The sequence below is a fragment of the Scyliorhinus torazame genome, chromosome 19 (assembly GCF_047496885.1).
Source record: "Scyliorhinus torazame isolate Kashiwa2021f chromosome 19, sScyTor2.1, whole genome shotgun sequence".
Classification (NCBI taxonomy): domain Eukaryota; kingdom Metazoa; phylum Chordata; class Chondrichthyes; order Carcharhiniformes; family Scyliorhinidae; genus Scyliorhinus; species Scyliorhinus torazame.
This window is the reverse complement of record NC_092725.1, coordinates 139,692,400-139,719,020: the sequence shown is the minus strand read 5'-3', so window position 1 is coordinate 139,719,020 and position 26,621 is coordinate 139,692,400. Positions and strand designations below refer to the sequence as shown.

General features: G+C 49.5%; 1 long non-coding RNA gene across 1 annotated transcript; it reads left to right on the top strand.

The window, feature by feature from the left end:
• Window positions 1–254: 254 nt before the first annotated feature.
• Window positions 255–19,418, top strand: LOC140395949 (uncharacterized). Its single transcript, XR_011936415.1, has 3 exons — window positions 255–378; window positions 6,605–6,725; window positions 19,119–19,418. It is a non-coding gene; the product is annotated as an uncharacterized lncRNA (long non-coding RNA).
• The last annotated feature ends 7,203 nt before the right edge of the window (window positions 19,419–26,621 follow it).

Sequence of the window (26,621 nt, the reverse complement as noted above, 5' to 3'; positions counted from 1 at the left end):
GACAGTCCTCATCGCTATCCGCAATCCCACCAACCTTTGTGTCGTCTGCAAACTTACTAACCAGACCAGTTACATTTTCTCCAAATCATTTATATATACTACAAAGAGCAAAGGTCCCAGCACTGATCCCTGCGGAACACCACTAGTCACAGCCCTCCAATCAGAAAAGCATCCTTCCATTGTTACTCTCTGCCTTCTATGGCCTAGCCAGTTCTGTATCCACCTTGCCAGCTCACCCCTGATCCCGTGTGACTTCACCTTTTGTACTAGTCTACCATGAGGGACATTGTCAAAGGCCTTACTGAAGTCCATATAGACAACATCCACTGCCCTCCCTGCATCAATCATCTTTGTGACCTCCTCAAAAAACTCTATCAAGTTAGTGAGACACGACCTCCCCTTCACAAAGCTGTGCTGCCTCTCGCTAATACAAATTTACAAACCTGGTGACTGTAATTATTGGGCAGCCAAGAGCCAAAGACTTTGGGTATTTTTTAAAGAATTTTAAGAATTATCGGTTAATTCACTTAAGTTGTGATTCTGGGGCCTGTCAGGCTGGAATTGACCACACACGTGCCCAGGATGTGGTAACAATTATAAATTGGTATATTTGTATTCTCTAGACCAGAATACAAGAATCACAATATTCTGCATGGATGAATTTTGGATATATTTATGCCTGATTTTGTGTGTGTGCCGAGAGAAGATAGAAGTACATAAAAGCAAGGTTCCTAATCTTATTTTGCTTGAGCAATATTGAAGGAATTATATGACTCTGTTAGCTTGGTAAATCATTTAAAATAAATCTTTTCAAATCTTTATTCTGAACTGTCGCGGTTTCACTTCCCCAGCACAAATGACCCGCTGAGCAATTTCAATAAGATTATGTTGCAGAATGACATTGAACTAAAATATAATTCCAGCACCTTTTTATTTCACGGTTAGTGATCAAAGCTTACTAATAACTTCGATCCTTCAGCCTGTCTTTGCAAGAAGATCACCTGCACACTTTTCAGCGTTACTGAACTTTAAATCCTTCTGAAAAAGATGCTGGAACATTAAGTAGTTGAGCTTTTAATACTCTCTACTCCCGTCAATTCCTGTTGCAACTTAAAATCCTTAAGTGATAATAATTGATTATTGTCACAAGTAGGCGTCAAAGAAGTTACTGTGAAAAGCCCCTAGTCGCTGATGTGTTATGTACTCTGGGATAACACAGGCTGCAACTGGATGCAGCTTTGACCAAAAGATACTCCAGACCTTGAAGTTAGTTCAATCTGATTTATTGAACCAGTAGCACAGTTAGCACAGTTCTCTATGAGTTCGACTCTCTGCTAACCTAAGTGTGGTTACTGTGTCTGACTAAACCAGACTAGCTCTTAGCCACGTGCTGGAGGTGTGATACTGTACATACACCCTGACTTACTCTGTAGATGTTCATCAGTGGAAAGAGGTGGAGTGTGAGTGCCTCGTGCCTTTTATGGTGAAATACCACCCCTGAGGGTCCTGCTTGGTCATTGGTCATGTCCTGTTCTCTGTGTTCATTAGCTGCCTGTCTGTATATTATTATCTGCATTTTTGCATATCATGACAGTCGCCACATTCCGGCGCCTGTTCGGGGAGGCCGGTACGGGAATTGAAGGCGCGCTGCTGGCCTTGTTCTGCATTACAAGCCAGATGTTTAGCCCACTGTGCTAAACCAGCCCCTGATGCAATGAGATTCTCATTTAGGGTTCATGAAAAAACTCCAAACTAATTTAAAGTTGACACTGAGATTTCCCCCCCCCCCCCCCCCACGCTCACTGTCAGAGACAATCCCACAAGTGAGTAATCCCTGTGAATCAGCGTGACTCCAAAGCACACAATAAACAAACATACAAAACAGGAGCAGGAATAGGCTATTCGGCTCCTCGAGCCTGCTCCGCTATTCAATAACATCACAGCTAATCTGTTTGCTTTTCGAATTCCAGAGTCTCATCTACCCATGATGATCTTTCATGCCCCCTGCTATGATATTACTATTTCTGATAGTAATGTATTGCCTTATGCAATATCAGTTACTCACTTGTTTCTTCCAGAATGAAATTTAACTAGATGTTGAATAACACTCGTAGTCTTCCAATTGGGGAAAATGCTTTATTGCGTAACGTTGATGAATTAACTGTGTGTTCGTTCTCTCTCCAATGCTTAAACTAGACGTTACATTAACAAGATTAACTAAGACGTTCTTATGATTATCTACACCTGTACTGAGCTGTCCGTCTGTGTCTGGTCACTCGTTACTGTGAAGAGACCGATCCTGGCTTCCGTCTGTCTATTTATACATCTCTAGTGCTGCCCTCTAGTGATTACTTGGTTGCAGTGTCTTTACATTAACCCCTTGTGTACATACAGATATGCAGATCACTAGACCCGCTGTAAAAATATTCAATGACTCCACCTGTACCACTTTCTGAGGCAGAGAATTCCAATCTCGCACAATCCTCTGAGATAAAAACATTCTCCTCATCTCTGTCCTCAAATGGTGACCCCTAATTTTAAAATACTGCCCCCTGGTTCTGGACATGCCCAGAAGAGGAATCATCCTTTCCACGCCCACCTTGTCAAGATTATTCAGGATCTTGTAGACTTCAATCGAGTCGCCCCAAAATCTGTGGAAACAAACCCAGACTGTCCAACCTTTTCTCGTAAGACAGCCGGTTCGTTCCAGGTATCAATCTAGTAAACCTCCTCTGAACCACCTCCAACATATTCACATCCTTCCTTAAATAAGGAGACAAAGACTGCTCACAATGTTCAAGATGTGGTCAGGTAGCTTGCCCGGGAGTCAAGCAGAAATCCCTGGTACATATCTCTTAACATCTTCCTGATTTTGGAAAGTGGTAGAACCAGCAGACAGATTGTTGCTTAGATTGTTGCACAGAACCTATTCATTCACAATAATTTGCACAAAAAAAAAGGAGCAAAGGCCAGCCTTGTTCGTGAACGTATTGCCTCCAAGATTGGAGATAGTTAAACATGGAATCACAAGGAAAATAACACTAACTGATTTCTGTCTTTCTCACAATATCAAAATAGTCTTTAAAAAATCTCTGACTATTATACATATTCTTCCTTTCCTTGACCTGTCTGCAACACAGTTAACCACTATTCTTCTTCAATGCCTGTCCTTCTTTCTCCGATCCTGGGAGATTATCCTCAGTTGGTTCCATGTTTAGCTGTTCAATAACAGCCAGAGTGTCTCCAACAATAACATGTCTCTTCTCGCCCACACCCTCAACACTGGAGTCCCCAAAGTAGTCACCTTTGGTCCCTGCTTCCCTTCAACTGCAAACTTCTCTTGGTGACATTATCTATAGACCTGGGGCTAGATATGGAGAGTCTGTGGTCTGGGCCAATGCGCATATTGCACTTCTGGCCTCCGTATGGATTTGCTACCACAATCCCAACTTCAGGGTCATTTTTAAAGAGAGCGGGCAGCCAATTGAAGCCAATTAGATTTTAATTAGGGGTCTATTAATGCCCCGATCCTGCATTGAGTAGGATTTCTGATCAGCAAGATGGGAAAGCCAAGGAGTGACCTGGACTATGCCCAGGCCAATTTGGTAAGCTCAGGGCAAGAAGCGGGTACAATAAATCATGCGATGGATCCAACCACTGGACCAGTAATGGCTGTTGACCATCCTCTGGAGGGATTGCCTTTCCAGCATCATGGCCAGCCAGATAATGAACTTACTAATAATGCACTGGTCCCTTGCTGTCTCAGTTTTCAGATTGGCAGCTCCCAAACCGGCCGATGGGACTGCTGACCTCCGAGTGTGGGCGGGCCGCCACATTGACCCTCCAGCATCAGAGGTCTACTTCCTGTTCCCAATTTTGTGTTCATATTCGTTCATGGGATGTGGGTGTCACAGGCCAGCATTTATTACCCATTCTTAGTTGCCGTTGAAAAGATGGTGAGCTACCTTCTTGAACTGCTGCAGTCCCTGCAGGGCAGGTACATCCACAATGCTGTTAGGAAGGGAGTTCCAGGATTTTGACCCAGTGAAAAGATGGTGAGTGACTTGGAGGGGAACCTCCAGGTGATAGTGTCCCCAGGTATCTACTGCTTTGGTCCTTGTAGCTGGTAGAGGTTGTGAGTTTGGAAGGTGCTGCCTGAGGAACCTTGCTGAGTTCCTGCAGTGCACCCTGTAGATGGTACACACGGCTACCACTGTTCGTTGGTGGTGGAGGGAGTGAATGTTTGTGGAAGTGGGAGCAACCAAGCGGGCTGCTTTGTCCTGGATGGTGTTAATCTTCTTGAGTGTTGTTGGAGCTGCACTCATCCAGGCAAGTGGAGAGTATTCCATCACACTCCTGACTTGTGCCTTGTAGATGGTGGATAGGCTTTAGGGGGTCAGGAGGTGAGTTACTCACCGCAGGCTGCCAAGGGGCAATGGTTAGATCCTCTCTTGTTAGTGATGGTCATTGCCAGGCACTTGTGTGGCACAAAATGTAACTTGCCACTTGTCAGCCCAAGCCTGGATATTGTCTGGGTCTTGATGCGTTTGCACATGGACTGCTTCATTATCTGAGGAGTCACGAATGCTGATGAACATTGTGCAGTCATCAGTGAACATCCCCACTTCTGACCTTATGAATGGAAGGAAGGTCAATGATGAAACAGCTGAAGGTGGTTGCGTCTGGGCCATTGGACGGTGAGTCCTCTTCTTGATTGGCTGGAGCACTGAAAATTGTGATGGGAATACGTAAAGCATGTTGTGAGTTGCCAGCCCAGGAACATGTTCCTGTTTCTAGTTTCCGACTCCTGAATAAAACTTCAGCTTTGGGTCAACTTTCATCCGAATGCTTCTGACACCCACACCCACCTCTCCTGCATCGTTTTGAACTGTTCACGGCATCTATGCATCTTTGCTGATTTTTTGATTGAAGCCAATCATATTCAGCCGTTGTCACTGAGGTCATCACCTTGTCAGTGATTGGTTCCACTGCCCTTCCCAACAATCACTTTAAGTGGAGCCATGCTATTTTTGGAACTTCGGAATCATGTATTCCCCCACAAGCTGAGTTTCTGACACTATGGACGGAATTCTCCGACCGTTGGGATTTTCTGTTCCCTGCCCGCCGGGTTTCCCGGTGGTGTTGGGTGTCTTGAATGGGAAATCCCAAATACATCCAGCCAGAAACGAGCATCCCGCCGCCAGCGAACACCGCGCCCCCAAGAGACACGTGGCCAGGGGACCGGTCCTTATCACAAAGGTTGCTCATGTCCGCTCTGTACCATTGTCTATCTCTGTGCCATCACTGGAACTCTCATGTACCTCTTTACCACCGCCAGTTCTGATCACCGCAACCCTCTGCTTGCTGGCCTCCACTGCTTCGTAAATGTCAACACGTTGATTTGCACCCGATTGCACGCCAGATTCTGCTTACCCATCACCCCAGTCATCACTGACGAACATTGGTTCTTAGTACCCCAGCACCTTCATTATAAAATGCCTGTTGGGGTGTTTAATTTCCCCGCGGTTTCATCCGTTCTTTACCTCTGTGACCATCTCTCTGTCAGTGTTCCTCTGTTTCCAGATTCCGCCCACTCCCCCCACTCCGCCCTACCAAGTTCAAGGTGCTACATAGATGAAAATTGTTGTTGAGCTGATTTGAGTTACTTTCTTTAAGTGAAGCTGGCTTTCGCTCTGATGGTGTCACAAATAAAAGACAAAATAATAGACCTGCATCACAATTCAGAGACAGGGTTCTGTTTTGTTGTTATTGTGGCCGAGGAGAAAAGATTTGACTTTCTCAGCATTAATTTATCACAAATAACCCTCTCGTGAAACAAGACTCACGGTAGCACAGTGGGTAGCACTGTTGCTTCACAGCGGCAGGGTCCCAGGTTCAATTCCCCGCTGGGTCACTGTCTGTGCGGAGTCTGCACGTTCCCCCCGTGTCTGTGTGGGTTTCTTCCGGGTGCTCCGGTTTCCTCCCACAAGTCCCGAAAGATGTGCTGTTAGGTGAATTGGACATTCTGAATTCTCCCCCTGTGTACCCGAACAGGCGCCGGAGTGTGGCGACTAGGGGATTTTCACAGTTACTTCATTGCAGTGTTAGTGTAAGCCTACTTGTGACACCAATAAAGATTATTATTAAGACTGAAATGTTAGTAGATGCCCGCTCTGTTTGGATGCCATTCCTCTGTCCGCCACGGACAGAGCAATAAATGCCAACGAACACGCAATAAAATAAATGGAATAACGTTTCCGCGAATGTAACAGTCACAGGAACATCATTCATACATGAAACATTTGCATCCGAAGATTGCAATCAGTAATTTGTAGGTGATGTCATTCCTGTGCCGTGAACCTTCTGTTAAGAGTCTGCAGCCTAAGTACAATCAGTGTTTCCATCTTAGTGAATAGTCCAGTCATTCAAGGTGGTCACTGTGGCTGCATTCCACCGAGATCCCACTTCTAATATGATGATTCGCTTCATCCAGTGAGCCGCCAGGAAATTAAACGTGCTTTCAGTGATGGAACCTTTTGAGATTTGGGAAGCTGAGATGCTGTAAGAATTAAAGGTGAAAATTGCTTTTTGTTTTGTTTCAAAGTCCCAGCCGTATTCAGCACACACTTTGAGGATCAGAGGCGTGAAATAAAGTCAGAAATCGTCCGGAAATACTCAGCAGGTCGAGGAACAGTGGAGAGAGAGAGAAAGAATTATTGTTCCAGGTCAGTGACCTTTCATCAGTCCTAAACTTTTCTCTGAGACACCAATCAGTTTTTCCAGCTGTTTCAGTCATGATCGAGATTATAATTCAACCGTTTGCTGTTAAATTGCAAATCAACAACTGTGTTTAACACTGTCTGAGTTTTGCGATGAATGGAATTTAAAAAATAATCTGTTGAGTTAGTTGATCGCAGTCAGGACAGTAATTGGGTCACTCCAGGGTTTCCAATCCTAAAAACCAACCACCGAATCCTGCTACAAAGTGCACAGATCACTGGTTACTAATTACATCTATAAATGGTTGAACGGTGCGTTCACATTTGTCTGGACACGCATGAATGTTGGCCAATTGCACAAGATTGTGGCGGATAGTCAGCACCTTTCGTACTCCAGCAAAGGGCAATTCCGGCAGCAGAGAGAGGTAGAAAGGTGAGGGTTAAACAGACCACCAGAAGAACTGTAATTGGTCATTTGACGTGCAGAGGAAGAGTTTGCTCCTCAATCACGCTGTCCCTCGTACATGTTGGGGAGTAAACATCTCGGGAATTCTAAGAGACTCAATGAAGGTAGGACCCTGGGAGCATCTCTCCCCCTTTCTTCTGGGACCAGGAACAGCAATAGCGGCATTGGAGGCAGTTCAGAGGAGGTTCACTCGATTGATCCCAGAGATGGGAGGCTTATACTGCTGCATTCCTGTGGCGTAAGTATTTCACTGCATCATAGAGCAGATGATGGAGGGCATCAAGTGGGTGCGAGTATACGTTGACGACGTAATTATCTGGTCCACAATGCCCCAGGAACACATCGCTCGCCTCAAGAAGGTATTCCAGAGAATTCATGAACATGGTCTCTAGCTCAACAGGGCCAAGTGCTCATTTGCTCAATCAGACATTAAGTTCCTGGGTGACCACATCTCGCAGCAGGGTGTGCGGCCAGATGCCGACAAGGTCTCGGCGATCAACGCGATGACCCCGGAGGACAAAATGGCGGTCCTCCGCTTCCTCGGATGGTCAACTTCCTCGGGAAATTCATTCCCAATATGGCATCCCACACCACGGCCCTCCGCCATCTCGTCAAGAAGTCAACGGAATTCCAGTGGCTGCCCACGCATGAAGAGGAATGGTGTGAGCTGAAAGCAAAGCTCACCACAGCCCCGGATCTGGCGTTCTTCGACCCAACCAAGGAAACCAAGATATCGACTGATGCAAGCCAGGACGGCATTGGGGCGGTGCTCCGTCAGGGAGATGACTCCTTGTCCTGGGCTCCAGTGGCTTATGCCTCCAGGGCCATTGTGGTGTTGGGTGTTCTAACACACAGAAGAGCCAACACAGTTGCATAAGGTACAACGCTTGTTTATTTAAACTCACTATTTACAACTTGGTCTTTGCACTCTGCACGTGGGGGGCTCCCTGCTTGTGGTGTTTCAACAGCTCTTTCATGCTTCCTTCTCCCCAGACCTACTGACCTCCAGGTGTCGTGCTCGTGCTTTTTATGTGGTTGGTGTTCTTGTCTGTGATTGGTTGTGGTGTTGTGTACTCTGATTTGCCTGTTAGTGTGTCCATCATGATGTGTGTGTTTGAATATCATGACATCCCCCCTTTTTACAAAGATATGTGCCTACGTGGTAATAAATATGATCGTGACGTGAGTGCATCTAAGAGTGTGTGTGTGTCGTGTGCAGCATGTGTCTATGACGGAACTATGTACATGGGGCGATGTCGAGTGCGTCACATGAATCCAGTTGTACCATAACATAACAGAAATGCGAACGAGAGAAGAAGAAAAAAAATTTTGAACAGTTGTCCAGTCAGACGACATCTGGAACGATAAACAACAACAGGTTATCATGTAAAATTGTCCAACTTATTAAACATATGAACTGTATTATAAGTCCATTCTAATGGGTTTGCGACGAATTCGGGTTGACCGCCTTAAGGGTGGATCAAGAACCACCGGCTGCTGTGCAGGCATGGCCATGGGTGGCGATGGAAAGGGCGTGATGTGCGGCAGCTCCACAAAGTCATCCTCGGAAGCCTGTTGAGGATCTGGCGTGTTGTGTGGCTGTGAACGTGGAAGTCGGCGAAGGGCGCGCCGATTGCGGCGACGCACGGAACCATCCGGCATGCGAACCAGGAACGAGCGGGGAGCCACTTGTCGGAGGACTTCGGCCGGTGCTGACCAGCCACCATACGGTTGATGGACGCGTACTTTGTCTCCGGAGGACAGGGGGGGCAGGTCCGTCGCTCGTGTGTCGTACCGACCTTTCTGGCGATCACGCTGCAGTTGCATGTCCCGAAGAACCGCCTCATGGTCTGTTGTCGGTGCCAGGACGGAAGGTACCGTCGTCCTGAGGGAGCGACCCATTAGTAGCTGCGCTGGCGAGAGGCCCGTGGATAACGGGGCCGATCGATAGGCCAGCAAGGCAAGGTTAAAGTCCGATCCGGCATCAGCCGCCTTGCACAGGAGCCGCTTTGCGATGTGGACACCCTTTTCAGCCTTCCCGTTCGATTGTGGATGCAGAGGGCTGGATGTCACATGAGTGAAACCATATGCTGCGGCAAAGGACGACCATTCACGGCTGGCAAAACAAGGTCCATTGTCTGACATGACAGTCCTTGGAATGCCATGGCGAGCAAACGTTTCCTTGCAGGCCCCAATGACTGCGGACGACGTCAGATCATGGAGAGGCATGACTTCCGGGTAGTTTGAGAAGTAGTCTATAATAACAATGTAATCTCTGCCGAGCGCGTGAAATAGGTCAACACCCACCTTCGCCCAGGGGGACGTCACCATCTCGTGTTGTAGAAGTGTTTCCGGAGGTTGCGCCGGCTGAAACCTCTGACAGGTTGTGCAGTTGAGCACCATGTTGGCTATGTCTTCATTAATACCCGGCCAATATACCGCCGCCCGGGCCCTTCGTCTGCATTTTTCGACACCCAAGTGGCCTTCGTGTAGTTGACGAAGAATCATCTGGCGCACACTGTGTGGAATGACGATCCTATGCGATTTCATAAGGACCCCGTCTATATTGGTGAGATCATCTCGCACATTGTAAAACTGGGGGCACTGCCCTTTTAGCCACCCTTCCGTCATGTGGCGCATCACTCGCTGCAGCAGAGGGTCAGTCGCCGTCTCTGCGCGTATGTGGGCCAGACAAGGATCATCAGCTGGCATATTTGCTGCTGTCAGAGTCACGTGTGCCTCAATTTGACGCACGAACCCCTCCGCATCTGGTGGTGTGCTCACTGCTCGGGAAAGAGTGTCCGCCACTATGAGTTCCTTCCCCGGAGTGTAGATCAGTTCAAAATCGTACCTCCTGAGTTTGAGTAAGATGCGCTGGAGGCGAGGAGTCATGTCGTTCAGGTCTTTGTTAATGATGTTGACCAGGGGGCGGTGGTCAGTTTCGACCGTGAATCGTGGCAGGCCATACACATAGTCGTGGAACTTGTCCAGTCCAGTTAACAAGCCCAGGCATTCTTTTTCGATTTGCGCGTAGCGCTGTTCGGTAGGGGTCATGGCTCGTGAGGCATACGCAACCGGGGCCCATGATGACGTGCTGTCTTTTTGCAGGAGTACCGCTCCAATACCAGATTGGCTGGCGTCTGTTGAGATCTTTGTAGGGCGAGTCGCGTCAAAGAAGGCCAGCACTGGTGCCGTGACCAGTTTGTGCTTGAGCTCCTCCCATTCCTGCTGATGCGACTGGTGCCAGTTGAATTCCGTCGATTTTTTTACGAGATGGCGCATGTTTGTTGTATGAGAAGCCAGGTTGGGAATGAACTTCCCAAGGAAGTTGACCATGCCCAGGAATCTTAAGACAGCCTTCTTGTCAGCCGGTCGTGGCATGGCTGTGATGGCGCTAACCTTGTCTGCATCGGGACGGACCCCGGACCTTGAGATGTGGTCCCCGAGGAATTTCAGCTCCGTCTGGCCGAAAGCACACTTCGCACGGTTGAGACGCAGGCCATTTTGCCGTATGCGGGTGAAGACACGTCGAAGACGATGCATGTGTTCCTGCGGAGTGGTGGACCAAATGATGATATCGTCCACATATACACGTACCCCTTCGATGCCTTCCATCATCTGCTCCATAATGCGGTGGAATACTTCAGATGCCGAAATGATGCCGAATGGCATCCGGTTGTAGCAGAATCTGCCAAAAGGGGTGTTGAATGTGCATAGTCTTCGGCTGGCCGGGTCCAGTTGGATCTGCCAGAATCCTTTGGACGCATCCAATTTAGTGAATATGTTGGCTCGCGCCATCTCGCTGGTGAGGTCTTCTCGTTTCGGGATGGGATAGTGTTCCCGCATGATGTTGTTGTTCAGATCTTTTGGATCTATACATATACGGAGCTCGCCAGAGGGCTTCTTTACACAGACCATGGAGCTGACCCATGGCGTGGGCTCCGTGACCTTGGATAGGACCCCTTGGTCCTGAAGAATCTGCAGTTGTGCCTTGAGGCGGTCTTTGAGAGGCGCAGGAACCCTGCGAGGTGCGTGAACGACAGGGATGGCGTCCGGTCTGAGTCGAATCTTGTACGTGTGTGGCAATGTCCCCATGCCTTCAAAAACCTCCTGGTTGTGAGCGAGGAGGGAATGGAGATTCGCGTGGAACTCAGCATCCGGGAAGTCGGATATCTCATCTGGAGAGAGAGACATGATGCGCTGTACCAGGTGAAGGACCTTACACGCTTGTGCGCCCAGTAACGAGTCCTTTGATGAGCCCACAACTTCGAAGGGGAGTGTGGCCGTGTACCTCTTGTGAGTCACCTGTAGCTGGCAAGATCCTACGGACGGGATAACGTTCCCGTTATAGTCAACCATCTTAAGCCGGGATGGTGTGATGAGTGGTTTGACCTTCATGGCCTGGACTGCAGAGTAAGCAATCAGGTTGGCGGATGCGCCGGTGTCCAGACGGAAGGCGACGCGCGATCGGTTGACCGTCAGGGTGGCACACCACTCATCGTCTGGATTGATGGCATTGACCTTGTTGACATCAATGACGGCAACTCTGAAGTCATCCTGGTCATCTGCATCACTTAACTGGAAGTCTTGATGCGTGGGCTGGACGGTCCTGACTCGTGTGCGAGGTTGTCGAGGATGCGCCGGATCCATGGGTTGAGCCGCACGACAGCGGGCTGCGTAGTGGCCTATCATGGCACATCTGTTGCACTGTTGGTATTTTGCAGGACATTGCCCTTTTAAGTGTAGACCTCCACACTTGCTGCACGTCATGACGTCACGGCGTTCGTTGCGCCACTGCGCATGCGCAGTGCGATCTTGCGGTGGGCGCGCCTGCGCAGTGCGTCCCTCGTTGTCGGAGGACTTCGGCCGGTGCTGACCAGCCACCATACGGTTGATGGACGCGTACTTTGTCTCCGGAGGACAGGGGGGGCAGGTCCGTCGCTCGTGTGTCGTACCGACCTTTCTGGCGATCACGCTGCAGTTGCATGTCCCGAAGAACCGCCTCATGGTCTGTTGTCGGTGCCAGGACGGAAGGTACCGTCGTCCTGAGGGAGCGACCCATTAGTAGCTGCGCTGGCGAGAGGCCCGTGGATAACGGGGCCGATCGATAGGCCAGCAAGGCAAGGTTAAAGTCCGATCCGGCATCAGCCGCCTTGCACAGGAGCCGCTTTGCGATGTGGACACCCTTTTCAGCCTTCCCGTTCGATTGTGGATGCAGAGGGCTGGATGTCACATGAGTGAAACCATATGCTGCGGCAAAGGACGACCATTCACGGCTGGCAAAACAAGGTCCATTGTCTGACATGACAGTCCTTGGAATGCCATGGCGAGCAAACGTTTCCTTGCAGGCCCCAATGACTGCGGACGACGTCAGATCATGGAGAGGCATGACTTCCGGGTAGTTTGAGAAGTAGTCTATAATAACAATGTAATCTCTGCCGAGCGCGTGAAATAGGTCAACACCCACCTTCGCCCAGGGGGACGTCACCATCTCGTGTTGTAGAAGTGTTTCCGGAGGTTGCGCCGGCTGAAACCTCTGACAGGTTGTGCAGTTGAGCACCATGTTGGCTATGTCTTCATTAATACCCGGCCAATATACCGCCGCCCGGGCCCTTCGTCTGCATTTTTCGACACCCAAGTGGCCTTCGTGTAGTTGACGAAGAATCATCTGGCGCACACTGTGTGGAATGACGATCCTATGCGATTTCATAAGGACCCCGTCTATATTGGTGAGATCATCTCGCACATTGTAAAACTGGGGGCACTGCCCTTTTAGCCACCCTTCCGTCATGTGGCGCATCACTCGCTGCAGCAGAGGGTCAGTCGCCGTCTCTGCGCGTATGTGGGCCAGACAAGGATCATCAGCTGGCATATTTGCTGCTGTCAGAGTCACGTGTGCCTCAATTTGACGCACGAACCCCTCCGCATCTGGTGGTGTGCTCACTGCTCGGGAAAGAGTGTCCGCCACTATGAGTTCCTTCCCCGGAGTGTAGATCAGTTCAAAATCGTACCTCCTGAGTTTGAGTAAGATGCGCTGGAGGCGAGGAGTCATGTCGTTCAGGTCTTTGTTAATGATGTTGACCAGGGGGCGGTGGTCAGTTTCGACCGTGAATCGTGGCAGGCCATACACATAGTCGTGGAACTTGTCCAGTCCAGTTAACAAGCCCAGGCATTCTTTTTCGATTTGCGCGTAGCGCTGTTCGGTAGGGGTCATGGCTCGTGAGGCATACGCAACCGGGGCCCATGATGACGTGCTGTCTTTTTGCAGGAGTACCGCTCCAATACCAGATTGGCTGGCGTCTGTTGAGATCTTTGTAGGGCGAGTCGCGTCAAAGAAGGCCAGCACTGGTGCCGTGACCAGTTTGTGCTTGAGCTCCTCCCATTCCTGCTGATGCGACTGGTGCCAGTTGAATTCCGTCGATTTTTTTACGAGATGGCGCATGTTTGTTGTATGAGAAGCCAGGTTGGGAATGAACTTCCCAAGGAAGTTGACCATGCCCAGGAATCTTAAGACAGCCTTCTTGTCAGCCGGTCGTGGCATGGCTGTGATGGCGCTAACCTTGTCTGCATCGGGACGGACCCCGGACCTTGAGATGTGGTCCCCGAGGAATTTCAGCTCCGTCTGGCCGAAAGCACACTTCGCACGGTTGAGACGCAGGCCATTTTGCCGTATGCGGGTGAAGACACGTCGAAGACGATGCATGTGTTCCTGCGGAGTGGTGGACCAAATGATGATATCGTCCACATATACACGTACCCCTTCGATGCCTTCCATCATCTGCTCCATAATGCGGTGGAATACTTCAGATGCCGAAATGATGCCGAATGGCATCCGGTTGTAGCAGAATCTGCCAAAAGGGGTGTTGAATGTGCATAGTCTTCGGCTGGCCGGGTCCAGTTGGATCTGCCAGAATCCTTTGGACGCATCCAATTTAGTGAATATGTTGGCTCGCGCCATCTCGCTGGTGAGGTCTTCTCGTTTCGGGATGGGATAGTGTTCCCGCATGATGTTGTTGTTCAGATCTTTTGGATCTATACATATACGGAGCTCGCCAGAGGGCTTCTTTACACAGACCATGGAGCTGACCCATGGCGTGGGCTCCGTGACCTTGGATAGGACCCCTTGGTCCTGAAGAATCTGCAGTTGTGCCTTGAGGCGGTCTTTGAGAGGCGCAGGAACCCTGCGAGGTGCGTGAACGACAGGGATGGCGTCCGGTCTGAGTCGAATCTTGTACGTGTGTGGCAATGTCCCCATGCCTTCAAAAACCTCCTGGTTGTGAGCGAGGAGGGAATGGAGATTCGCGTGGAACTCAGCATCCGGGAAGTCGGATATCTCATCTGGAGAGAGAGACATGATGCGCTGTACCAGGTGAAGGACCTTACACGCTTGTGCGCCCAGTAACGAGTCCTTTGATGAGCCCACAACTTCGAAGGGGAGTGTGGCCGTGTACCTCTTGTGAGTCACCTGTAGCTGGCAAGATCCTACGGACGGGATAACGTTCCCGTTATAGTCAACCATCTTAAGCCGGGATGGTGTGATGAGTGGTTTGACCTTCATGGCCTGGACTGCAGAGTAAGCAATCAGGTTGGCGGATGCGCCGGTGTCCAGACGGAAGGCGACGCGCGATCGGTTGACCGTCAGGGTGGCACACCACTCATCGTCTGGATTGATGGCATTGACCTTGTTGACATCAATGACGGCAACTCTGAAGTCATCCTGGTCATCTGCATCACTTAACTGGAAGTCTTGATGCGTGGGCTGGACGGTCCTGACTCGTGTGCGAGGTTGTCGAGGATGCGCCGGATCCATGGGTTGAGCCGCACGACAGCGGGCTGCGTAGTGGCCTATCATGGCACATCTGTTGCACTGTTGGTATTTTGCAGGACATTGCCCTTTTAAGTGTAGACCTCCACACTTGCTGCACGTCATGACGTCACGGCGTTCGTTGCGCCACTGCGCATGCGCAGTGCGATCTTGCGGTGGGCGCGCCTGCGCAGTGCGTCCCTCGTTGTGGCCGTTATTCTTGGCGCGCACCTGCGCGGGAGACCGCGAAAAGCGCGGGAAGCGGCCGCTGTCGTCCGGGCCGTGGGGCGGGAAGAAATCGACGGCCTGGATGCGTTCAACGTCGTGGGCGGCCTGGCTTGCCGATTCGACGGCTGGGGACCCCCTCCGTGCCAACTCGGACGCCTGAAATCGGGCAAAACGGCAGGCAGCATTCTCATGGAGGACACAGGCTTCCACAGCAGACGCTAAGGTAAGGCTCTTTATTTTAAGAAGCTGCTGGCGTAGGCCACTGGAGGCAACGCCAAAAACAATCTGGTCCCTGATCATGGACTCTGTGGTGGTGCCGTAACCGCAGGACTGCGCCAGAATCCGGAGGTGCGTCAAAAAGGGTTGAAAAAGCTCCTCCTTACCTTGCAGGCGTTGCTGAAAGATGTATCTTTCGAAAGTTTGGTTTACTTCAGTTTGAAAGTGCTGGTCCATTTTGAGGATGACCGTGTCATATTTGGCCTGGTTTTCGCCTTCCTCGAACACCAGTGAATTAAAGACATCATTTGGGTGGGGGCCTGCGTAGAAGAGGAGCATTGCAATCTTCGAATCATCCGAGACATTCTGTTTTTCGGTGGCACGGATGTACAGGTCAAATCGCTGCCTGTAGAGCTTCCAGTTGGTGCCTAGGTTCCCCGTGACTTGCATCGGCTGCGGTTTGCCGGTGTGGTCCATGTCCAGAATGGCAGGTTGGTAGGCAGGTATCGATCCACTCCTGTACCATGTGGTGTTGGGTGTTCTAACACACAGAAGAGCCAACACAGTTGCATAAGGTACAACGCTTGTTTATTTAAACTCACTATTTACAACTTGGTCTTTGCACTCTGCACGTGGGGGGCTCCCTGCTTGTGGTGTTTCAACAGCTCTTTCATGCTTCCTTCTCCCCAGACCTACTGACCTCCAGGTGTCGTGCTCGTGCTTTTTATGTGGTTGGTGTTCTTGTCTGTGATTGGTTGTGGTGTTGTGTACTCTGATTTGCCTGTTAGTGTGTCCATCATGATGTGTGTGTTTGAATATCATGACAGCCATGACGCCCACTGAGCAATGGTACGCTCAGATTGAGGAGTGTCTGGGCCTCCTAACAGGGATAGTCAAGTTTCACGACTATGTTTACGGCCTGCCAAAATTTACGGTAGAAACGGACCACAGGCCTCTAGTCCATATAATCCAGAAGCATTTAAATGACATGACACCTCGGTTACAACAAATTCTTCTTAAGCTACGCCGCTGCGACTTCGAACTGGTCTACACGCCAGGCAAAGAGCTGATCGTTGCAGATGCCCTGTCCAGGTCCATTACCACACCGTGTGAACAAAGTGACTTCATCTGCCACATAGAAGCCCAAGTGCAGTTGTGTGCCTCAAACCTTGCGGCCTCTGACGAACGGATGGTCCAAATTCATGAGGAGACGGCCAAGAATCCTCTGCTGCAGCGCGTGATGCAGCATCTCAGCAATGGCTGGCAGAAGGGACAATGTCCCCAGTTCTATAACGTAAAAGACGACCTGACGGTGGTGGAGGGAATCCTTCTGAAACTCGATAGGATTGTGATTCCTCAGAGCCTGCGGGCTATGGTGCTGGGCCAACTCCATGAGGGTCACCTTGGTGTCGAGAAATGCCGACGCAGAGCTCGGGAGGCTGTCTATTGGCCGGGCATCAGCCAAGACATTGCCGACACAGTCCTCAACTGCCCTACCTGTCAGAAGTTTCAACCAGCTCAACCCAAGGAAACGCTGCAGCAGCACGAGATCGTGACCTCTCTGTGGTCCAAAGTAGGTGGAGACGTTTTCCATGCCAAGGGGCATGACTACGTACTCCTGGTCGACTACTTCTTCAATTACCCAGAAGTGGTGAAACTGTCCGACCTCACGACGAAGGCGGTAATCAAAGCTTGCAAAGAAACGTTCGCCAGGCATGGGATTCCGCTCACGGTAATGTGCGACAACGGTCCTTGCTTTTACAGCCAGGAATGGTCTGATTTTGAACAGTCCTACAACTTCCGTCATGTAACCTCCAGTCCCCACTACTGGAAGGCCGAGAAAGGGGTCCATATTGTAAAGTGGTTGCTGTGCAAAGCTGCAGACTCAGGCTCAGACTTCGACCTGGCGATGCTGGCATACAGGGCAACCCCACTGTCCACTGGGTTGTCTCCAGCGCAGGTGCTCATGAATCGCACTCTGAGGACCACAGTTCCAGCCATCCATGTTCCAGACCTTGACCACCTCACGGTCTTACAGCAAATGCAGCAGTCACGGGCGCAAACGAAGGCCACATTCGATGCTTATGCCACGGATCTACCTGAGCTGGCCCCAACTGATCATGTTTGTGTCCAGTTGCCTGAGGGCGGCTGGTCAGCCACAGCTGTTGTGATCAAACAAGTGGCCCCAAGATCGTTCCTTGTCCGCATGGCTGATGGCTCCCTGCTACGACGCAACAGACGGGCACTGCGAAGAGTTCCACACCCGCTACCTGACCGAAGTGCCCCGCCGCCTACGATGCCTCCTCCAGACGTACCTTGCACGAGGCCACTGATCTACCAGCAATCCTGCCAGCCCATGCGACCACCGCGATGGCAGCAATCCCGCCTATCCACGTGCAGGCGGCTCCTGATCCATCTCTGCGGCGATCGACAAGAATTCGTTGCCCACCACACAGACTGAATCTGTAGACTGAACTTTTGTACATTTTGTGACTTCATCGATTTAACCTCTGTAAATATTGTTTTGTTTGCCATATATCTGCACTATCGACACTTTCCTATGTATATACGTTCATTCAGACACCTTTTGTATATAGTCAGGCATATATATATATATATACGCACGCACACCTTAGTATTTATTTATCTAATAAAAAAGGGGGGGAGATGTCATAATCCCCACGCATGTATATAATGAGATGCAGACAGGCAGTGATTGACACACATAATGACCAGTGAGCACACAGCACAGTGCAGCCAATCACCAGACAGGACACCACCACTATAAAGCCAGAGGGCACTAGGTTTCCCGCTCTCTCGGGACCCAGCCACTGAGACAGTCAGAGTCCACGAGCTAACTCAGTGCAAACACCATGCGGTAGCGAGTAAGTCTGGTCAGGCTAGTACAAGGTCTCCAGTCAGTTCAGTATAGTGTCGACCCACAGCTGAATATGTGTATCAGTTCTATCGTTGAATAAAACAGTGATGGATTTTCTCCACTGTTAGATGTCTGTTTCTAACTTCCCTGCATCGAGTGCAGTCCACATCGAACCTACCTGCCTAACACATCAATTAATATTTAATATTCGGCCCGGCCTTGCTAAAGCTTACGCCACAGGAGTGCAGCAGTAATGGAGTAATTAAATGATACATTTCTGCTGCTTTCGGATGTGGAGGGGAGGGAAGAATTGGAGATATATACAAGTGGCTGGGGGAGCAGGGAGGTGAGCGGGTGGTGAAGATCAGGGAGAAATGGGAAGCATTTCTGCATTGGGATAAACTATTTGTCCACGCTTTTTATTTTGAATAGCGAAATATTTACTTTAACAGCCCAGAACATCTTTAAAGGTAACCGCATGCTGGATGTGATGGCTGGTTGAGAACATATTTGCTTGATGGCGTTGGCTTATTTTCCCATGTTTAGACTGGCTAAGATGTTGGCACACTGAATGTTCAGAACCATGCGCAACAATCCAGAATGGTTGGGCTGTTTAGCACAGGGCTAAATGACTGGCTTTGAAAGCAGACCAAGGCAGGCCAGCAGCACGGTTCAATTCCCGTAACAGCCTCCCCGAACAGGCGTCGGAATGTGGCGACTAGGGGCTTTTCACAGTAACTTCATTTGAAGCCTACTTGTGACAATAAGCGATTTTCATTTCCTTTTCATTCACTTTCTCTTTCGCAGGTTATGTCCACTTGGTGGCACCAGCGAGCCAGCAGTGAGAACAACACGCACCACCGTCAAGCTTCACGTCTCACCCTTCTCCCTGACTGATCGCCGCTTCTCCTTTGGCAACCACATTTGAGCTTGGAGCTCATCTGTATCACAGAGAGAGAGAGAGTTAATTCTGTGTGTGATGTATTCTTTTAATAGCAACAATACACGATGTTCCCTCACAAGGTACTTAGCGATCGAAACTTAATCATGGGCAAAAAGAAAGAGGCAGGTCAAACCTCAGGAACCGTCAGCCGGTTTGCCCTCACTCGGCAGTGGGAGTTACGAAGCCTTCTGTTGTCCGCGTAACTAACAGCACAGTGGGTGCACCTACACCACAGGGACTGCCGTGGTTTAAGGAGGCGACCCACCACCACCTTCTCGAGGGCAACTAGGGATGAGCAATAAATGTGGGCCCAGCCAGCGACGTCCACATCCTGTAGATAAAATAAATAAACCCCAGAATGCTCGTTCAGCAAAAATGTTTCACCAGATTAAATATCTTAGCTTTCAATGGTAATTACCAAGGAGACTCTAGGGTTGTGTTGGAGAAACATTATTCGGTTCATTTCACAGTTATACGTCTGGCTAATAACAAAAGTGAATTCTGCAGATGGATAAGGTTCTGTGGTGAGCATTAATTTAAGGCTCTGTGGTGAGCATTAATTTAAGGCTCTGTGGTGAGCATTAATTTAAGGCTCTGTGGTGAGCATTAATTTAAGCACAGGCTGATTTCAGAGGTGAGGGGTTTGTCGTATGAAATGAAATGAAAATCACTTATTGTCACAAGTAGGCTTCAAATGAAGTTACTGTGAAAAGCCCCTAGTCACCACATTCCAGCGCCTGTTCGGGGGAGGCAGGTCCTGCGATCATAGAATCATAGAATTTACAGTGCAGAAGGAGGCCATTCGGCCGCACTCATGTGTGCGGAACTTGGCTATAAGCTTCTGCTCGGCGATTCTGCCTGAAGGCCGCCTTGGAGAACGCTTACCCGGAGATCAGAGGCTGAATGCCCTTGACTGCTGAAGTGTTCCCCGACTGGAAGGGAACATTCCTGCCTGGTGATTGTCGCGCGATGTCCGTTCATTCGTTGTCGCAGAATCGCTGAGCAGAAACTTATAGCCAAGTTCCGCACACATGAGTGCGGCCTCAACCGGGACCTGGGATTCATGTCGCATTACATTCATCCACCACCATCTGGCCTGCGGAATCCTACCAACTGTCCTGGCTTGACACAATTCACACCTCTTTAACCTGGGGTTACCCCATCTCTGGATCTGTAAAGATTTAATCACCTGCTAATGGTCGCATTCCAAGCATTGTCTGGCATCTTTGAATCTGTCTATATATATGTTTCTGGAACATACCTCTTCATTCACCTGAGGAAGGAGCAGTGCTCCGAAAGCTAGTGACATCGAAACAAACCTGTTGGACTTTAACCTGGTGTTGTAAGACTTCGTACTGTACCCTAGGGATAGTGACAGGGCTGTGAACCTGGGAGAGCTCAGTCAAAAATCTAGACACAGATACATAAACATGGTTGGATCTATCACTGTACAATCAAATAACAAAGAACAATACAGCATAGGAACAGGCCCTTCAGCCCTCCAAGCCTGCGCCGACCATGGTAATCTGCCTAAACTAAAACTGTCTGCACTTACGGAGTCCGTATCCTTCCATTCCCACCCATTCATATATTTGAAATGAAAATGAAAACCGCTTATTGTCACAAGTCGGCTTCAAATGAAGTTACTGTGAAAAGCCCCTAGTTGCCACATTCCGGGGCCTGTTCGGGGAGGCTGTTACGGGAATTGAACCGTGCTGCTGGCCTGCCTTGGTCTGTTTTAAAAGCCAGCAATTTGGCCCAGTGCTAAACCAGCCCCTGTCTAGATGCCCCTTAAATGCCGCTGTCGTAACTGCTCTCACCCCCTCCCCAGGCCGCACGTTCCATATATTTGCCACCCTCTGTGTAAAATACCTGCCTCGCGCATCTGTTCTGAACTTTTCCCCACGCACTTTAAACCTATGTCCCACATACTTGACTCTCCTACCCTAGGAAAGAGTATCCACTATCCACTCTGTCCCTGCCACTCATAATCCTCTTCAAGATGCTCTCTGCTCACTCCAAAAGCAAAGGAAGAAAACTTTACAGCTCATCCATCCAGCTGCCCTCGAGCTGTGAGTCACAATATCCTCACGATGAGGTAGGACGGCCGCAAAAAAGAAAAGAAAGCAAATCCTACTCTCCAGATCTCTTGAGATATCCTGCCCCTTGTGTTCAAAGATTTAAGCGTTGAGAATTGGCCTCTTTAGGCACCTGAAGACGCCTGGAAGAAATTTGCGACCATGAGGATCTTGTCAATCTCGAATCGAGGGACAGTCAACAGCGACTGCACTCTTTCCACCACTGGATGCTGATTTGTTATGTTGTAGGTGTAACATAAGCGGCTTCCTTGTGGTACACTTGACAAAGGAAGGTTCAGACGTGTAGATAACTTCAACACGTTTATTAAACTATTTACACTTCTATTACTCGGGTTCGACACTACTGCTAATCCTACTATAGCTACCCAGACTGACTAACCAGTTGCTGCAATCCACGTGGTGGGTGTAATATTGAATCAACCCTGTGTCTCTACTCACTGACTGTCTCCACTGGAATGAGGCAGATCATGTGTGTGGTGTCCTTTATATATGGGTTGGTGTAATGCCCCCTGTGGTTGTGTCACCTCCGTGCGTATCGTGAATGTCCATTGGGCATGTCCTATCTAACTGATCTATTGGTTGAGTGTGTGTGTGTGGTGTCTCTGGTGCTCCCTCTAGTGTCTAGCTAGCCTACATGCATTTACATTGATGCACATCACCACAGATGCTTCACGGATAACGCTGGCAGTGGTCAGGAGAGCTGACTGGGAGTTTCTGTAACACCAGCGGCAGCTGAACCTCGCTGCCGTTATGCTTCCATCCGCAATGCTTACAATGCTGCCGAACTTTGTGTCATCGCCGAACGTGAGTCTATGGCTCTGAACCCCATTATTTAAGTTGATACAACCCACTGAATGGTTGAGGCCCCAACACAGATCCTTGTGGGCACCGTTAGTCACACTGGATGGAATTTAACGCGCCCCCTCCAAACTCCCCCCCCCCCCCCACCCCGCTCCTTCCCGAGGTGGGTTTGGAGGTGGGGGTTGGGCAGGTGGGAACCTGCGGCCTCCCCGCCCCGATGCCTGTTGAGGCCCTAATGTGGGCATTTCGTGCCTCGTTCCACACTGTTATTTAACCTGTTGTGTTGTTTTTCAGGGTCCTGGGGTGGAGGAGGTGGGGAAGGGGGGGTGAGGGGAGGTACGGAGGCCATTCATTCAGAGGTACTCAGAGCATGTTGAAGTGACCCAGGGAAGGGGTAGGCCTGCCGAGAGTCTCTCCCCTTCCCTTACTTAATAATAATCTTTATTGTCACAAGTCGGCTCACATTAACACTGCAATGAAGTTACTGTGAAAATCCCCTCGTCGCCACATTGGCCGAGAGTCTCTCCCCTTCCCTTACTTAATAATAATCTTTATTGTCACAAGTCGGCTCACATTAACACTGCAATGAAGTTACTGTGAAAATCCCCTCGTCGCCACATTCCGACGCCTGTTCGGGTACACTGACGGAGATTTCAGAATGTCCAACTCTCCGAACAAGCACGTCTTTCGGGACTTGTGGGAGGAAACCGGAGCACCCGGAGGAAACCCAGGCAGACACGGGGAGAACGTGCAGACTCCGCACAGGCAGTGACCCAAACTGGGAATTGAACATGGGATTCTGGCGCTGTGAAGCAACAGTGCTAACCACTGTGCCACCGTGCCACCCATTCTGACACTCCCACCCCCACGCCATCCCGAGTCATTTCAAGTAAGTTAACCTCCTTTTTGTGATCCCCATCTCGCCTTACTCACCTGTAGCTTGGGTTCCACGCTGAACCTGGGACTTTCACAGCTGCATTGCTGGCTGTTGTCCACTGCTCCCTCATGATGGCAATGAGGGGTTGCCGGGATCCCTGGGATTTCTGCCCCTCGTGTCCTTGGTGCTGGGGAAGGCCTGGCTGGCACTTAGTACAGTGGGCTTTCCCCAAAGTGGCTGAGACCTCCATTGCCTACATTAAATTCCACTCATTATTCCGTTTAGTGCACCCACTGATTAACCCCCTATCCTGACACCTTCGGTTCGGCCAATTTCCTAACCAGATCAATAATTTGAATTCAATTCAATGAGTTTCGACTTTAGTTACCAGTTTCCTGGAAGGGACTATATGAAGTGCTTTCCGGAAGTCCACATCAATCATAATAAATTGGCATTCCTCTCTTCATTTCTTTAGTCACCTCTTCAGAAAAGGCATCAGGTGTGATCTGCCCTTTACAAATCCACACCGGCTGTCGCTGATCAATTGAACATTTTCAAGATGTTCAGTCTCCTTATCCTGAATTTTAGACTCTAATAATTGCCTGACAGCAGATGTTAGGCTAACTGGTCTATAAACTGGCTCTGGATCACACTACATTATTTTATGAACATCTCTTACTGATTTTCTGTCATCCTACCAGCTAACAGGTTTTCCTGTTTACTCTGGGCAATCTCTGCATCATTACACTGAAGTCAGTCTTAACAAATACTAGGAGCTGTTGACTGTGAACTAAATCTGGTCCATTACTCATTCATAAACCTAATATCCCCTTGTTTGTTCCAGGACAGTGGTGAGCAACATGCGGCCCATCACGGTAGCACAAGTGATTAGCACTGTGGCTTCACAGCGCCAGGGTCCCGGGTTCGATTCCCTGCTGGGTCACTGTCTGTGCGGAGTCTGCACGTCCTCCCCGTGTCTGCGTGGGTTTCCTCCGGGTGCTCCGGTTTCCTCACACAGTCCAAAGACGTGCGGGTTAGGTGGATTGGCCATGCTAAATTGCCCTTAGTGTCCATAAAAGGATGGGAGGGGTTACTGGGTTACGGGGATAGGGTGGAAGTGGGGGCTTAAGTGGGTCAGAGCAGACTCGATGGGCCGAATGGCCTCCGTCTGTACTGTATGTTCTATGTCTATGTATATGTTAAAAATTGCTCACATATAGTCAGCGCACTGCTAGCTCCAGCCAGGAACCTCCTGCTGCAGTTGACACGGTTTAAACAGTAAGAAGTCTCACAGCACCAGGTTAAAGTCCAACAGGTTTGTTTGGAATCACTAGCTTTCGGAACGTAGCTCCTTCCTCCTTCCTGTGGGTTCCACAAACACACAGATAGACAAAGTCAATGATGCAAGACGACACTTTGAATGCGAGTCTTTGCAGGTAATTAAGTCTTTACAGGTCCAGACGGAGTAACTGGAGAGAGGGATAGTCACAAGTTAAAGAGGTGTGAATTGGCTCAAGCCAGGACAGATGGTAGGATTTCGCAAGCCCAGGCCAGGTGGTGGGGGATGAATGTAGTGCGACATTGGAAGGATCATCTTGCATCATTGACTTTGTCTATATATGTGTTTGTGGAACCCACCTCTTCATTCACCTGAGGAAGGAGCTACGCTCTGAAAGCTAGTGATTCCAAATAAACCTGTTGGACTTTAACCTGGTGTTGTGAGACTTCTTACTGTGCTTCCCCAGTCCAACGCCGGCATCTCCACATCACGGTTTAAACAGCATGCCCAGTTCATTCTGGGCACTCAAGCGCAGGGAGTCCATCTGATTCGCAGCACCTGGGCAGTGTGTGGGAGGTTGCGCACTTTGATGTGACTTTTTGGCCTAATGTGTTGAAGTGACGAGGTGAAGGAGGAGACTCAAAATCAAAAAAGACAGAGGAAGAAGGAATAGCCAGACAGAGAAAAATTGGTGATGAGGGATGAATGGTAAAAGGGAGTTGGCAGCCGGATTATTTTTGTTACTGAACAGAAAGGGAAGAGCCCATTCTGCTCAATTTGCAACGAGGTGATAGCAGTTCCAAAGAAATACCAGGTTAAGAGGCATTATGAAACTCGCCATTCCTCTCACATGACAAACGTTCCGGTAGGTTCTTCCCAACGTGCTCGACAGCTTTCACGTCTGAAGGAAGCCATGAAAACAGCGAAGACCAATCCAATCCGAAACCACATCGATGTCGGTCAGGCAAGCGTAAATATTTCACTCGTTTTTGCCGTTTGAATCTTCTGGAACTGGTTATGAAATGTTTGGCGTGCATTAAATATATTTAATCGTGGTCATGGGGCCATGGCCGGCGCAAATGCCCAATTTCTATCTTGCGGCCCCTGAGACGAAGGAGGGTCACTGATGTGGCCACTCACTCGACAATCTTGCCCATCGCTGTTTCAGGATATAAGGCTGCAGAAATTATCCCAAACCCTGTCAAGAAAATCACAACCTTTCTGCTTATTCCACATCTATATGGCTGTTAAAATGCCCCATGAGAACCACGTTGGCATTGCTCTAATCTCTGCAGTAAACAATCTACCACTTCACAGTTCCTACCAAGGCGGCCTCTACACAACTCCCAATACAGTTCTCAATATTTTTCTATTTCCTAATTCTACCAATAACACCTCCATTGCTTTCTTACCACTTGTTACATCCTCTCTTCCTTTTAAAAGGCTGCAGTGGCCGGAGGAGGTACTACAGTGTCGTGCCTGAGACTAATTCTTGGGAACTGCAGTAATGGTAGGTACCAGGGGCCCTGGGGAGGGGACGGTAGGGGATGCCCTGGAGGGCGAGGGAGGGCTGGAGATCCCTGGTCCGTGAGGGGGAGGGCTGATGGGGCCGCCGATTGAGGCATCCCCCCCATCCGTCCTTTCCGACCGAGATCGAAGGTGAGATTTCCTCTGTTCCCCCTCCTCAGTCCAGATGTGTGCAGACATTCGGTGCTTGGCTGTACCCTGAGTTTTGTTTATGTTTCGACAGCAGTGATTGGTGGCAAGCCAGCATCAGCCAACTGGCAAGTGCTGGGGGGGGGGGGGGGTCTGTTTAGTGTTTATGTACTTGCCTTTCCCTGGATTGAGGAGAGCAGCATTGTATTTAGAAGGAACTGCAATGTTGCTTTAGAAGAACATGAGTTCTGAATCTGTCTCAATCTGGGGCCTCCTGTATGCATGGCTACGACTGGAGACTCCCATTGTCACATGCCATTGTAGTTGATATATTGTTTGATTTGATTTGCTGAATAACTGCACACTGAGTACGTTTAAGTGGGTGAGATCTGTGTGGAGTCGCTCCTACTCCTGTGTGTGAGGCAGTTAATGCCGCACTGTTGCAATGTGTGCCATAAGCGCAGAGCTGAAAGGATGCAGGTTTTAATTTTGGAGTTGCCGTTCTTCTATAATAATAATCTTTATTGTCACAAGTAGGCTTACATTAACACTGCAATGAAGTTATTGTGAAAAGCCCCAAGTCGCCACATTCCGGCGCCTGTTCGGGTACACGGAGGGAGAATTCAGAACGTCCAGATTACCTAACAGCACATGT